Genomic DNA, 15,830 nt, shown 5'->3' on the forward strand with positions numbered 1-15,830 from the left:
AGAGTTATACAAAAGATTAGGCAAGGAACTGATGATATTAAAAGTTCAGCAATTCCAGGATCAGTAAGCGGGACTCATACAATTAACTCACTCTCTTTTTGACTTCCTCTACCCTATGAGTCTGATCAATGGTTCAGAATAAAGTTAAGCACTTTAGAACTACCACTGATGAGACTTACATCAACTGATGCTGAGTGAAACGAGCAGAACTAGATCATTATACACTTCAGCAATGATACTGTATGAGGATGTATTCTGATGGAAGTGGATATCTTTAACATAGGGAAGAGCTAATCCAATTCCACTTGATCAATGATAGACAGAATCAGCTACACCCAGAAAAAGAACACTGGGAAATGAGTGTAAATTGTGATCATTTTTTCTCCCCAGATTATTTTTACCTTCCGAATCCAATTCTTCCTTTGCAACAACAACAACAAAATTTGGTTCTGCACATATATATTGTACCTAGGATATGCTATAACATATTTAGTGTGTATGGGAATGCCTGCCATATAGGGGAGGAGGTGGAGGAAAGGAGGGAAAAAATTCAGAACAGAAGGGAGTACAAGGGATAATGTTGTAAAAAATTACCTATGCATATTTACTGTCCAAAAAAGTTATAATTATAAAATTAATAATAAAAAAAGAACTACCACTGATGCAGAAGATACTGCTTTATAGAGGATGTTAAGACTGTTGACCTAAGCATAGTTGAAAAACTGCAACTCTCTCCAATGTGAATTATGCTTATAACATAACATCTGTAGAGTATATTCCAGGAAAAGTCATTCACATTTCCAGATATTGAACAATATTATTAGACCTGATGAAAAAAAATCTCATCCTTTTTAGTTTAAAATATCAGAAACTCCCCTAATTATTATCACTTAACCCTGTTGCCTAAGTATCATGATATGTAAAATAAATTGAAGAAGGAAATGGTAAATCACTCCAATATCTTTGCCAAGAAAACTTCAAGTGGGAGTCATCAAGAGTTGCAAAAAACTGAAAACACTACTAATGAAGAATTGTGAACTACATTTTTAAGAACATGGACCCACAGAATACTTTAGAAGGTAGTCACCCCATACATCCCTCTAGTAATCCAACCTGTGAGCTGTGAGTGCCAAGTCATGCAGGAGAGGAACAGAGCATAAAGGATTTTACACCTGAAATAGAAACATTTTGTCATCCTTCTCAACATCTTTTTTCCCCCAGTAAAGTTAATTTGACAGCCAGGGGAAAAAAAAGCAGACATTAAGTGTCATCAACTTTACATCTCAAGTATGACTCAGCTAAACCAGAGGTGAAATAACAGAAGATATTTTAACTTGTGTGCCCTTGATTTAAAAAAAATAATAACAACAAAAATAACAAAAAACATGTTGCATTCTCCTATTATTCCTTTCCAAGGCTTTATGATGAGATCAGTCTGTAGACCTTCATTTTGATAATCAGTCTAATACTTCTCCTCTCCCACACTTTCCTTCAGAGCCTTCCACCCAAACACTGAACTAGCTCTGGCAATGTATCTGTCAATCTCATTATCAATAAGTACATCCCTGGAGAGTTGCCAAAGTGAGTGAACTTACCCAATGCATTCAAAACTTTTCCATTTGCTGTAATCTATGATTCCACATATGGATAGTGAGATCCTGGTTGATGGAGCACCTTTGTTGATTGGTATTAATTGTTAGACCAAAATTAGCGCAAGCTAATACATTACAAGTATGGATCTCAGCTTCAGAAGTTGCACTGAGAGTGCCTGTGATACCTGGACAGTTTACCAGCACCATGCCTGGAAACTATATTACTTCCATTTGAATTGTCTCAGGAAGATGCTGAAGATCACCTGGCAGGATAAGGTACCAGACACTGAGGGCCTTTCTCAAATGAAACTGTCAAGCATTCAAACTACAAATCAAGTACATTAAGCTAGCCATGTTGTTCAAATGTCAAATGTACACTTGACAAAAAGACTATTTTCTGGAGAACTCAAACATGGCAAGCATTCACAAGGTAGTCAGAAAAAGTGATACAAGGACATTCTCAAGGTCTCCCAAGAACTTTAGAATTGATTTAATGACATGGAAGACACTGGCACAGGACCACCCATCCTGGTGGTCATCATCAGAGAAGATGTTATACTCTATGAGGAAAGCAGAACTGAATTAACTCAGAAGAAATGTGAGATGTACAAGTTAGAGAATCCTCCCTGTAAGGGTTAAAAAGCCTCTGGGAGCGAGAAATGTGGTTCATGGAATGTGGGAGGACCTGAGGGATGAGAGATTCTGAGGTACAGGGGAGTCCTACGTGGAGGTGGGGCATAGCCCCAAGAGGCGGTTCTGATTCTAGGTACCATGCCTCCCTCCTTAGTGCTCTCAAAGCCTAGCACGCCTCCCTCCTTCTTCTCAGGCCAATCCCATTATGCCAGGTTCCTAGAGGACTTCTCCCTTCCCCCATATCATCAGTGGGGTATAAATATGTGCTATCTCAGAATAAAGTTCTCTTTCGCTTCACCCCTACCTAATGGTGGTCTGTCTCTATGGGATCCGGGTTGGTGCCCGAAGACGGGTAAGTGTGGCCTAACTGTGCCGTCGACGGACGGGCATTAAGAGTAGCTCTAAGGGGAGCTACCAGGTTAGAGTAGTCCATAGGGGTGTAACACTCCCCAAATGTTCATAAGGACTATTTGTGTCTGACTTGTGGCAGAGCATTCTGAGCTTGTATTGGTCTGATCGCTACAGTCAGACCCACTAATTTAACTCTAACATAGTGATGTCCTTTTGATCCTCTTCAAGAATGAAGGATAACAACTGAACCAAAGATGATACAATAGACTCATAGAATATTAGAGATGAAAGAATCTAAGCTTCTCTAAGTCAGGAATGCTTTTACTTTTGTCTTCAAACTGCCATAACTTAATACAACACCTGGAACATAGTACTGTGTTCCAGTACTGATCTACTACTGTATACTAATTGATTGATCTTAGATCTACTCTCTAATTTTGCAGGGAAGAGACAATATAGGGTTATGCTGTATATACAATATAGGTATATGCTGCTAAAAAAATTTTTTTTTTCCATAGGGAGGGAGAGAGGAAGGAAGGAAGGAAGGAAGGAAGGAAGGAAGGAAGGAAGGAAGGAAGGAAGGAAGGAAGGAAGGAAGGAAGGAAGGAAGGAAGGAAGGAAGGAAGGAAGGAAGGAAGGAAGGAAGGAAGGAAGGAAGGAAGGAAGGAAGGAAGGAAGGAAGGAAGGAAGGAAGGAAGGAAGGAAGGAAGGGAGAAAAAAGAAGGGGAAAGGAGAGAGGAATTCACAGAAATATTCCATAGGCTAGCTCCATTCTAAAAAGAGAAACAGTCCTGGAGTATGGCTGGGAATGGTAAACACCCTGAGAGCAGGGACTGTATCAGTTTTATCTTTGTAACCCATACTGCCTGGCACATAGATTAATAATAAGTTATTGTTGGTGGTGGTTGGTTAAAATGGACTTATATATCTTTCTAAACAAAATCAGGAGTATACAGGGATATTTACCATCTGTTAAACAGTTCAACATAAAAGTTGCCAGATAGTCTCTCAAAATGTTATTGAACATCTTTGGGACCATCAAGCAGAAAGAATGTTAAGATTTCTCCACAACTTTATTCAGTTACAGGGAGTAGACAAGTTTGCTTTTTAAGTTAAACTTGATGGTAATAAATTCAAAGCCTTTCTTCCTAATCAGAGGTAGTGAGACCCAAGGGCCCAGATCATCCTAGCATCCTTTTCCCCAGAGCATCATTGTCCTGAGTCTACATGTTTCCTCATGATTTATCCCCTTGCATAAAGGATTGGAAAGGCCAAGCCAACGGGCTCAGTTTTGCTGAACTGGCACAAGGCACAAGCTGTTTATATCACAGTTTCATTTCAGAGAGGAGACACTGGAGAAGGCAGCAGATGTGAGAGTAGCCTGGCTATTCTGACTCCATCTTGGCTAATGAGCTGGAAGAGCCAGAACAGAATGCCTCTTCTGAGAGGGATGGTCTTTAGTGACTTTCCCTCATCTGAGTTTCCATTTTTAATCAGACTCTACATTTTGGTTAGAACAAAGCTACTTAGATCAAACATCATTATAAGGTGGAAAATATCTTTACTCAGAGCTTGTGGCTTCTTTTATTGATGCCCAAGAGAGAGAAAAATAAGATAAAACAAGCTCTATAGGAATAGAAGTGTAAAGAAACTGGTGGAGGCCCTTCCACCTATTTTTCTAGGACATCTTTTTAGATTTCACTTTCATTGTAAATATGCCCTCAAAAAAACCATATCCCATGGTAAGTTGTTATAATAAGTTAAGGACATTAAGTCGCTTAGCTGAATCAATGTAAGTACTTGCAAAATCCAAAGAATAAGACAAAAAACGTGGCATATGTCATGACAGAGTAGTAATAAGGGATAAAGTAAAAAAAAATAATTAAATGAACCTCCAAGTGAAAAGGACACATGCTGCTAAAAATATTTTTTTCATTTCTGTTCCATAAATGAGTTATATACCAGTAACATTTTATCTCCTTTCTCTAAAAAGTGCTATCCCTGTATGCAGAAACATAATTCTGAAGAAAGTACTAAAATGCTAGTAAAACTATGGTACTTTTATCATACATGTTGCCAGCCCTAAGACATTGCTGTTTCCCAGATGCCTTCCCTTATTTTCTTCAGTTTGGGATTAAAGCAGTATGCCCACAGTTCAAGCTTGAACTGCATTAGATAAGGTGGAGATAGCAGGAACTAGATTGAATCAGCTAGCTCTTCTCTCCCTTATAGGGCCATAACTGCCACCCACACAAAGACTGACTCTTTGAGACAATCTTTTCCTCTCCCCAAATAAGTAACTTTTAAGTGTAGGCTCTTGAGGACAACTTAATAGGAATTTTTCCACACAAACATATGCATTTAAGTTTACTCCTACGTTTCATGTTTTCATACTCAAAATGTGTTTATAGAAGCATTTGTATGCATGTATGTGTGAATAACTCAAATTTTCAGTGTTTCAGGTTTGAAAATACTTTTTATATATTATCTCATTTGTTTTAAAACATGAAAGCTCACAATCATCCTATGAGGTAGACGATACCATTATTCCCATTATTACAGATGTGGAAAATAAGGTAGAGAGAGGTTAAGAGACTTGTCCAACTAATAAATAGTCAGTGTCTAAGACAGAATATAAACTCTTTAGTCCGATGTTGTATATATTAGACAATCTAGCTGCCTCACAGGACAATATTTATGATTTCACATCTTTAGGAAATTTGAAATCAGGTAGACAGTTTATTAAGTGCCTACTTCATGCCATCTGGACACTAGGATAAGTGAATAAATGATCATCACTGGATAAGATAGTACATTTTCTACAAGTTATAGTCTTAGAGAGATGCCCAACAACTTAAATGTTAATGCTTTGCCTATATTTAGTAAATATTGGTAAATTAGATAGATGGATAGATATAAATACACAGATAGATACAAAGGTACATAGATAGAAACAAAGATAGATACATAGACACACAGATACACAGATAGGTACACAAATAGATACATAGGTACACAGATATAGAGATTATAGGTAGATAGAGCAAATACTTCATAAATAACTATAAGCACAGTGCTAGGCTCTAGGGATACAAGGGTAAGTGAGAAAAATAGTTCATTATCTTCAGGAAACTTACATTCTATTAATGAAGGATAAAGCACTTAAAGGGGAACTAGAATAATAAAACATCTTTGTAGGGAAAAAGAGCTGACTACAAGAAGGAGGCAGCCAGAGAGTTGAGCCAGAAATGAAGGAAAATACAGTGGAAATTCCTTCTAACATAGTGGAGGGAGCCAGCAATCAGGAGAGTGAAGCTACAAGATGTTTCTATAGAGTGGGAAAGCATTAAGAGACAATACTATATCAGACCCAGCAAGTCAAAGAAGTGCTGTTTAAGCAGTCAACAAGTATTTTTTTAGAGTTTCCTATGTTCCAGGCAATGGTCTAATCAGTAAGAAAAAAAAAAGTTTTGCACTCAAAAAGCTTATGTTCTAATAGAGGATACTCGATGTATGTAAATTGTACATAAACATACATAGAAATGAGAGGTAATCTCTAAGAAAACTTATTTAGCAACTGGTGGGGAGAAAGGAGAATGAGAAACTCCTTGTTGCAATAAGAAAGATAAAAATTGTGATAAAAAAGAAATTTAGGCAAGAGATTCTGAACATAATTTAACAAGGCTAGCAATTGCCAAGGAAAGAATTCAATATCCCCCCAGTAGTCAAAGACCCATCTGACAGATCAGCTTTTTCTTTTTCAATTGGTTACATAAAGTTCAATGATATAAACTAAACTAAGACTGGTTGGTCTATGGAAAAGACAAAGAGAAGACTATACATTTTACTTAATCATGTTGATTTGCAAGAGAGATTCTCTTCAGAATCCATTGCAGTAGGGAAAATACAGAGTTAATCAATATGCTCTGAAATGTTCCATGCTAGATAATCCTCAACACCAGAAAGACCCAGTGCCAGGAAAAGCATTCCCTGACCAGATTGATTCATTTTTCACTTATTTTCCTTGTCTCCCTCATGAGAAAGGATCAATTTGAAGCCTTTAAAATTGGGGAACCTAAACTCTTACATTTATTCTATTGAGGTATATGTAATTAAATTAAATCTGATCTAATTCCAATGATTAACTAGAACTCTTAACCATTAATCAATAATCAATCAAAATCAAGTCTAAATGTCACACTCTCCAGCAAGTGGCGTTTGAGCCAAATCTTAGAGTTACAGATTCTATGAAACAGGGTTAAGGAGGAAGAGCATCCCCAGGATGGAAGACAACCAGTTCAAAGGCATAGATAGATGAGAAATCCCTAGAGGATCTTGAGTGAAAAATAGCACACCAGAATGGCTAAATCATAGAAAAAAGAGAGAAGGGTGAAATTTAATCAAACTAGGAAAGTAGGAAGGGATCAAATTATAAAGAAAATTACATAGCAAATCCTAGAGGTAAGAGGGAGGCAAAGGATTTTGCTCATTTGAAGAGGAAAAAAAGAATAGGATGCATTATGGTAAGAAAAACATGCAAGCAAACTGTATGGAAGATGAATTGGTGGAATGAAGTAGAGGTATATATATGAGGCAGAGAAACAAATTAGATAACTATTGCAATAATTCAGGGGACCGATAATGAGGGATTGAACTGGGATGGTAGCTATGGGACTGGAGTGGTATAACAGTGGCAGCTTTGACAGTAAGAGAGAAGTTTCAAAGAGGAATAGATTGGGGGAGAGAGAAAGCAGGGAGAGAGATACTGAGTAAAGATTTGGGTAAGTTGAGGTTAAGATGCCTATGGCAAATCCAGTTTGAAACAACCAGTAGGCAGTTAATTGGTGATGCAGGCTGACCTGTGATATCATAAGAGCAAGTATCACCATGGCAAGAAAAAAACAGAACACTAACATTCATTCTTATCTAAGTATATCCCAGTCTTCAGAGAAGAGAGAAAGAGGTTGCTGCTACTTGTAGTCAGAGGGACAAAATGCAGAAGAGAGAAGGTGACATATATTATTAACAAAGGTTTGTTTTTAGAGATACAGTAGTAATTCATTAGTAAATAAATCTATAACCTTTTCCATTTAAAAATGGAATTTTAAAAATTTTTCTGATCATCCAAAAGAAATATTTGATGATCATAGTGCTATTCAGATTTAAGTTGGTCAAGAGAAATTAAAATTTGGGAATAGAACAAACTGGACAATAATCCAGGGGAGAGATGATGAGGGGCTGAATTGGAATGGTAGCTATGGAATTGAACTGGTAAAAAGTGGAAGCCTTAACAGTAATAAAGTTTTCAAGGAGGAATAGATTGGTGGAGGGAGAAGTGGGGAAACAGATAATGAATAAAGTTTGGATGTGTTGAAGTTAAGATACTTGTGAGAGAAATCCAGTTTGAAACAACTGGTAAGGTAAAAACATTTAAAAGATTAGGGATTTCAATACAGAAAGAATTCATCTTTTAGATCTCAAGTATACAAGTATATGTATGTGTGTATTCACATCTATAGAAACATAGATATGTAAGTATATATGTGTGTGTATATATATATATATATATACATATATATATGTATTATTATTATGGTGTAAATATAATTATATGTGTGTGTGTGTGTGTGTGTGTGTGTGTGTGTGTGTGTGTGTGTAAATGTATATAACCCATTGTGGAAAGAGCATTAATTTTATTTATGCTTAGTATACTAGGGTTCAAATACCAGTTCTCCTGAGTAATCAATCTGTCAGTATAATTTGGTAAAATTCTTTGAGCCTCAATTTGCTCATGTGTAAAACAAGGCTAAATTTTCTCTTAAAATATCCCCCCAATGCAAATTTTTAATTCTGTAATTAGCACAAAACCAAACTTTAATAGAATTACTATTAACTAAGGCTGTTGGGGGAAAGAAGTTTATAACATTGTACATGAATGTTAGAAGGATCCTTTTTTTTTTTTTTAATTTTTTTATTATATATATATATATATATATTTTTATAATATTATCCCTTGTATTCATTTTTCCAAATTACCCCCCTCACCTCTATTCCCTCCCCCCGATGACAGGCAATCCCATACATTTTACATGTGTTACAATATAGTCTAGGTACAATACATGTGTGTGAATATCATTTTCTTGTTGCACAATAAACATTAGAATCCGAAGGTACATGTAACCTGGGCAGACAGATATTAGTGCTAACAATTTACATTCCCCTCCCAGTGTTCCTTCTCTGGGTGTAGCTACCTCTGTCCATCATTGATCAACTGGAAGTGAGTTGGATCTTCTTTATGTTGAAGATTTCCACTTCCATCAGAATACATCCTCATACAGTATTGTTGTTGAAGTGTACAGTGATCTTCTGGTTCTGCTCATTTCACTCAGCAACAGTTGATTTAAGTCTCTCCAGGCCTCTCTGTATTCCTCCTGCTGGTCATTTCTTACAGAGCAATAATATTCCATAACCTTCATATACCATAATTTACCCAACCATTCTCCAACTGATGGACATCCATTCATCTTCCAGTTTCTAGCTATAACAAAAAGAGCTGCCACAAACATTTTGGCACATATATGTCTCTTTCCGCTCTTTAGTATTTCTTTGGGATATAATCCCAGTAGTAGCGCTGCTGGGTCAAAGGGTATGCACAGTTTGATAACTTTTTGGGCATAATTCCAGATTGCTCTCCAGAATGGCTGGATTCTTTCGCAACTCCACCAGCAATGTATTAGTGTCCCAATTTCCCCACATCCCCTCCAACATTTATCATTATTTGTTCCTGTCATCTTAGCCAATCTGACAGGTGTGTAGTGGTATCTCAGAGTGGTCTTAATTTGCATTTCTCTGATCAGTAGTGATTTGGAACACTCTTTCATGTGAGTGGATATAGTTTCAATTTCTTCCTCTGAGAATTGTCTGTTCATATCAGAAGGATCCTTAAAAGTTTCAGGTTGACTCCATCATAGTATAATAGACACAAACTACTACAAATCCTTTTATAGACAGGGAAACTTGTAGTCCAAGGATGTTTTTAGGTTATTTTCCAAGGTCACATAAGTGGTGTCAGAGATGGGATTTGAGCTGTCGTCTGACCCCAATTACATTATCACTTCTTTTATTTTACCATCCATGCTTTAAAACTGCTCTTCTTCCCACACCCCTGGACAAAGATTTCTGGTAGAAAGAGTAAGCTCAGTTTCATAAAACTGCCACAATGATAATAATAGTGTCCTTTTTATTAGCACTCTTAAGGGGGCAGCAAAGTAAAGATAATAAAAATACTAATCACCTGTGCCAGGATGAATTCTTGTCTGTCTGGGATTTTTGCAAAACTTCCTATTTCCCTCATATTATCAAATAATCAAAACTATTACTATGTTAATGATCCTTAATTGAAGAAATTTCAAAATTTTAATGCTTAGATTTGTCAGGATCCCTCTATATGGAAAAATAGGACTAACAGCAACAACAAAAAAAGATCAAAATATCATCTCAGAGATTCAAAATGAATTTAAAAGGGAGGAAACACATTAAACACCAGTAAAGAAAACCTACTCCCAAACTCAGAGCACAAAAAGGTTTTGGGCTAAGGTATGTCATAGATTGTGACATCATAACTCTAGTGGGGATTTAGTCATAAAGGGAGGCAAATATAAATAGTTACAAGCATTTTGTTTTTTTAAATTTCTTTCAAAGGCAAAGAAGCTGGACCTGTCAGATATTGGGGGGAAAACATTTGTGACTTAAGTCAGGACTTCTGACATTTTACTTATCAGATGAGAAAAACTATGAAGGTGAGTGTTTATATCTCATTAGAAAGGTGTACCAGGACTTTTCTACAGGCCAAAGTGAATATTTTCTTTTCACAGCCTGCCCTTCTGTACTTCTTCTTTCCTTTCACTATGACAGCAAATAACTGTGCTACACTTTGGCTGCATTCACCTGTGGCATTTCAGCAAAGGAGGCAAGGCAATCATTACTGGTTTAACTGATAGATACTTATAACTGTATTGATACATATCCAGCATGAAAGAAGGAAAAGGGTCAAGTATGTTTCTAAAATCCAGTTTCAGTGGCTTAAGATTTCTACTATATATTTTGTCCCTCATTATGTCAATATATACATCACCCATTCTGGGATAGTAATAAGCTTTGTCTATTAACTGAGGATGTCTCATATAACATCAGCATATCAGAACTGGAAAGGACTTTCAGAGACTCTCTAATACAACTCCCTAATACAAACAATTAATACTCTAATAAGACCACCCTCTACAACATAACTGGAATGAGGTCATGATAATTTAGCTTTTACTTAAAAATCTGAAAGTCATGTGGTCATGTCTCTTTAGAGTTTGAGCAGTCTATTGGTGCTTAATAAATGCTTATTTACTTAAGTCATAAGTAGTAGAGCTTTAGTATATAATGATTCCAAAATTTCTGGTTTACACATTCTGAAAACAATACTCATTTTTAAGATTTATTAGAAAATACTAGAAAGAGGCCAAAAAAATATTTCCTTTAGCTTTCACAGCAGCCACATCACATTATTGTTTCATTTCAAGTAATTCACTAAATTTTCAGTTTTAGTTTTATGCAAACTACTTCTAATGTAACACCTCGTCTCACTGATATCTTCACCTGCTCAACTAATTTTTCTTAACTTCAATGAAGAAATTTGTATTTGTTACCTCTTACTAATATTTCTATAAATCTGTTACATTTTTTCATCTACTAAAATCCTCCTTCCTCATCACAGAAAAGAGGTGAATCTTGATGATTAAGCCATGGAGCATAAGTCCTATCTGCCTTCACCTATCAAGTTGATATATTTTGTTGTCTAAGGAACAGCCTAGCTAAGCTCAGAGCAGAGAAGCCCATCACTAAGTTAGAAGACAGTGTGATAACTTTTTTGGCTACAAGCAACTTTCCAATCTATTAAATTCCTAAAGGAGTTGCAATTTCTATCATTGGAAGGAATGCCCACAACCCTAAAAATACACATCCATGAAATATTCATTTAAGATTCTTATCTTGCTTATTTCTGCATATAATTCTAGACTGTAGATACATCTCTCTTTGGATTTAGGTCATTAACTTAACTATTTCTTCCAATTTTGTGTAATCCAAAAATATATTTGGTTGCCCATATGGTCCCTTATTTCTCTTAATACCGTTCCTTTCTCCCTCTCCTAAGCTAGACCAATTTATTCTATGGCGCCTTTGCTCTGGGTCCTGTTCTTAAAAAGGAACAGCAGCTAATCTGACAAAAGTCTTAAGGAATTGATGAAGAGTATAGGTACAAAATATGTAGATCGTTATATCAATATAGATATATATATCACATCTTTTGGTCAACATGGGTATTTTAACAGGTCCTGCCTTCTGGAAAACAATATCTAAACTAAAGGGATGGCTTTAGTTATCGAAATTTCAGGCACTGAGTCAGGTCAGTGAAGGAGCAAATATTTGGGAACCAACACACTCTCAAATTACCCAAGGTAGGTGGCTGCCTGCTCTTATTCAGGCTTATAGGGATCCAATCCTGACCACCACAATGGGCACCAGTGTCCAGAAGTATTGGCTTTCTCTATCAGGACCAAGCATTTCACATCCTGTTTCCTTTTTCTAAAATGATCCCATCTATCTGGCCACACTGAAACCCTCACTTACACCCCATCTTCATATTATGAGCTGTCTATTGAAGAACAGTTCAAGGCTCATGCTAAGTCCAGAATGGCAACTAAAGGGTAGGGCAAGAAGGGAAAAGGTCACAGCAACTAGATCCCATTTAGATACTTAACCCTCACAATTCAATTGAAAGAAAGGATGTTTTTTTCATTTCCATTGAGTTTACTGATCAAGACCTAATCCAAAGAGATGAGCCCTACATTACAGAAAAGAAATATTTTTAAATGTTCTCAGAGTTTATCACCTTAAAACTAATTTAAATAGAAATGCACTGAGATAAAATACTTCCAATTTCCCAGGGGTACAGAAGCAAAATCCATTCTATAATAAGCATAGTCAAAAGTTAGATTTATTTGTAAACTGAAGTAAGATTCTGTCTAAAGAGCTTGAAAGGAATAATAGGTCCAAGTTCTGAGAGAGAGAGAGAGAAGGGAATTAAGAGAGGAATACTCCTAGAGAAATTTCTGGAGGAAGAGGAAACTCTAAAAACCTTTTTTTTTTTTCTTTGCATATGGAGAGGCCATAATCCAGGGCTTTGTCATTTAAAATAAGGAAGGACAGGAAAAGGAGGATCACAAGTCATATATCCCCCCCCCAAAAAAAAAAAAGTAAGGTGAGTCATTCTTTCAGTGAGGCAGTTCTTGAAATCGAAAGGTGGTACAGTTTTAAAGATGAATCCAGTAAAGCAGAATGAAGGACCTGGTCTTTTAGTGTGGCTTATGAAAAATACTTGAACTCCACTCTTCATGAAAAGTTTTGTTTCTCCAGTCTGATGAAAGTTTTAAAACAGGCAAGTAGTTCCCAAATGTAATCTATAATTACAAGTAGATATTTGTGGAATATATTTGTGCTTTCAAATTTACATTTAGGGTTGATGTAAAATATTCAGCATGAATCATGTATTTAACACGGAAGACAATCCTGTAAACACAATAATATAGTTCTCAGTGTGATTGGAAATGAAAGTCCAGAGGAGGCTGAAAATTCAAATTTATTTCTTTGAGAAAAATCAGCAATCTAACATCAGAGCAAATGAAATCCAGAGATCAGAGATGGTGGAAAGGTGAGTTTGTCTAGTTCAGCTAAATCAATGATCCAAAGGAAATTTGGATTAGTTATTTTTCATGGCTTTCTACTTAAACGTTGGTGTTTCAAAAGGCAAGGTATGTAATCTTCTATATTCTAAAAAAGATAAAAGTGGTTTTGTACTTCAGAGAAACAACTTGTCAATCAGTCTAATGGAGAAAAATGTCTCAAGGAGACACCATGGTCTTCAGAAGAGTGGGTACAATTTTAAGGCTTCTTAATGGTGAGAACAGGAAGAGAGGATTCAAATAATGAAAGCACCCAAAGAGAAGTGGAGGGTGAAATTTTTCAGGAAAATCGAATACCTTTCAAAGACCCAAGGAATGAATAGTTCTTTCAAGAGATGAATTGGAAACATTTATTCTGCTACTGGAGAGAGACAAATGAGACCAAAAATATTCCAAAAGGAGGTAGGTCAAATGTTTTTCAGAAGAAAGAAAAATAAAATATGACACAATAAGGAGGAACAAGATGGAATTTAAATGAGTTCATCTAGAGGAGTCTAGATAGTTTCCAAGATTCTAGAGAATGGACTAAAAAAGTGAGACTAATACAAACCAAAGATATCCCAGAAAGAGGTAGGTATGTATGTCTTTCAGGAAGAGAAAAGGATGGTAATGATTTTTTTAAAAGGAAGAGGCAAGAATTGAAGGAAAGAAAGGAGGAAATAAGCATGTATTAAGCTCCTATGTCAGGCTAAGTGCTTTACAAATTTCTGATGTGAATCCTCACAACAATCCCTAAGAGGTAGGTGCTATTATTTATACACATTTCATAGCTGAGGAAACTGAGACAGTAATTTGTCTAAGGTGACAGCATGTTGTGTGCATGTATTTACATATACATGTGTATTTATGTGTGTATGTGTAAAGCATACACATAAATACATATACATACAATACACATCTATATGTATGTATGTAGTATGTGTGCATATCTTGAGATTGGATTTGAACTTGAATCTTCCTGACTCCAGGCCCAGAGCTGTACTATGCCATAGTTGCCACTTAATTAATTGGAGGCTCACATTACTGCATCTTAGCTGGCATGGAAATGAGAAAACAAGCCTAGTGTTTTAAGGTTGGCAAAGTATTTCACATATAATATTATTCTTTGATTTTCATTACCCCACTGTGGAGGGAGGCTGGGTAGGAACTACTGGTATTATCTCCCTTTTATAGATGAGGAAACTAAGAATGAGAAATTAAGCAACTTGCTCAAAAAGACATAAAGGATTCATAGTTCATACATAGATCAAGAGTTTTGGAAGGGACCTCAGACCATCTAGTGGAACACATTTTACAGATGAGGGGAAATATGCCCAGGGGGAGGTAAGGTTGGCTCTCCTAAGGGGAAACAAAGTAAGTATCAAATGTAAGATTTGAACCAAGGTTCTGGAACTCAAAAGCCAGTGCTTTTCTCCTTTTAACACACTTCAAACCCAAATATGCTTGGACGACTCCAATGTTAGAATTTTTTCCATTAGACCATAATTCCTGAGAAGACAAGAAGAAAACTTTTTTTGAGTAAAAATGGAATAAATCCTACGGCTGGTATACAAGCACAGAAGTTGAGGTAAACTTTGAGTTTGTTGAATGGCTTTGGGGATTTTGTTTTAATATCATATAGCCAGAACAAATGCAGAAATGCTACCAATATGTCTAGGCAGACAAAATCCTGTCAAGTTGGTGGAAGCGAAAACATTTTCTTGGAAAGCGGTCACCTTCAAGAAGCCAACGAAAAAGCATCAATGAGTACATGCACATCTGAAAAGAGAAGGCAATTACTGGTCTTCCTCTGGATGAGAAAGTAGAAGGTGGGTGATAAAACTTTTAGGAAAATAGCCTTTTTAAAGTTAAAGGAAAATATTTTCCTTTATTCTCTACTTCCCCAACAACATTCTATTTTTTGTTCAATTTACAAGATACCTTTTTTCTCTTTTCAGACTGAATACAACATTTTTTAGCCAAAAGAAAATCATCCGTCAAAGCTACTGTAATTTAAAAGAAAGACCTTTCGTCTCTATCTTCTCCAAATGAAATCTGAAGAACTAAAGACACATCCCAAGATACTCCTGATTCTTTCCTTCTCACGTCTGTTCAGGTCTTTCATTATCACCACCTAAGGGGCCCAATAGAAAATCACAGATATTTCAGCATGTTCCCTACAGGCTTCTACACCAAGAAACTAAGAGATGAAATCAACAGACATACTTTGAGTAATGAGTACAAAAGCACGCAATAAAGAACTTTCACATACCATCTCAAATATAGTTGTTTTGATATGATTGTCTAAAGAAACACTCACATCAAAGAAACACTCACATGAACTGATGCTGAGTGAAATGAGCAGGACCAGATTATTATTATATACTTCAACAATACTATATGATGATCAATTCTTATGGGCGTGGCCCTCTCCAACAATGAGATGAACCAAATAGTTGGACCAGCTACACCCAGAGAAAGATGA

The 15,830-nt window shown here is 36.2% G+C and overlaps 1 long non-coding RNA gene across 7 annotated transcripts; it reads left to right on the forward strand.

The window, feature by feature from the left end:
* The first annotated feature begins 7,479 nt into the window (after positions 1-7,479).
* On the forward strand, positions 7,480-15,626 carry LOC141556060 (uncharacterized). Of its 7 annotated transcripts, XR_012486418.1 has the most exons (10): positions 7,480-7,607; positions 10,278-10,375; positions 11,957-12,082; positions 12,790-13,062; positions 13,958-14,105; positions 14,335-14,438; positions 14,540-14,689; positions 14,845-14,933; positions 15,024-15,174; positions 15,304-15,626. It is a non-coding gene; the product is annotated as an uncharacterized LOC141556060 (long non-coding RNA). The 7 variants fall into 7 exon arrangements; XR_012486416.1 differs by lacking the exons at positions 13,958-14,105; positions 14,540-14,689; XR_012486417.1 differs by lacking the exons at positions 13,958-14,105; positions 14,335-14,438; positions 14,540-14,689 and having other exon boundaries at positions 12,790-12,885.
* Positions 15,627-15,830: the final 204 nt, after the last annotated feature.

This window comes from Sminthopsis crassicaudata, chromosome 2, assembly GCF_048593235.1.
Source record: "Sminthopsis crassicaudata isolate SCR6 chromosome 2, ASM4859323v1, whole genome shotgun sequence".
Classification (NCBI taxonomy): Eukaryota; Metazoa; Chordata; class Mammalia; order Dasyuromorphia; family Dasyuridae; genus Sminthopsis; species Sminthopsis crassicaudata.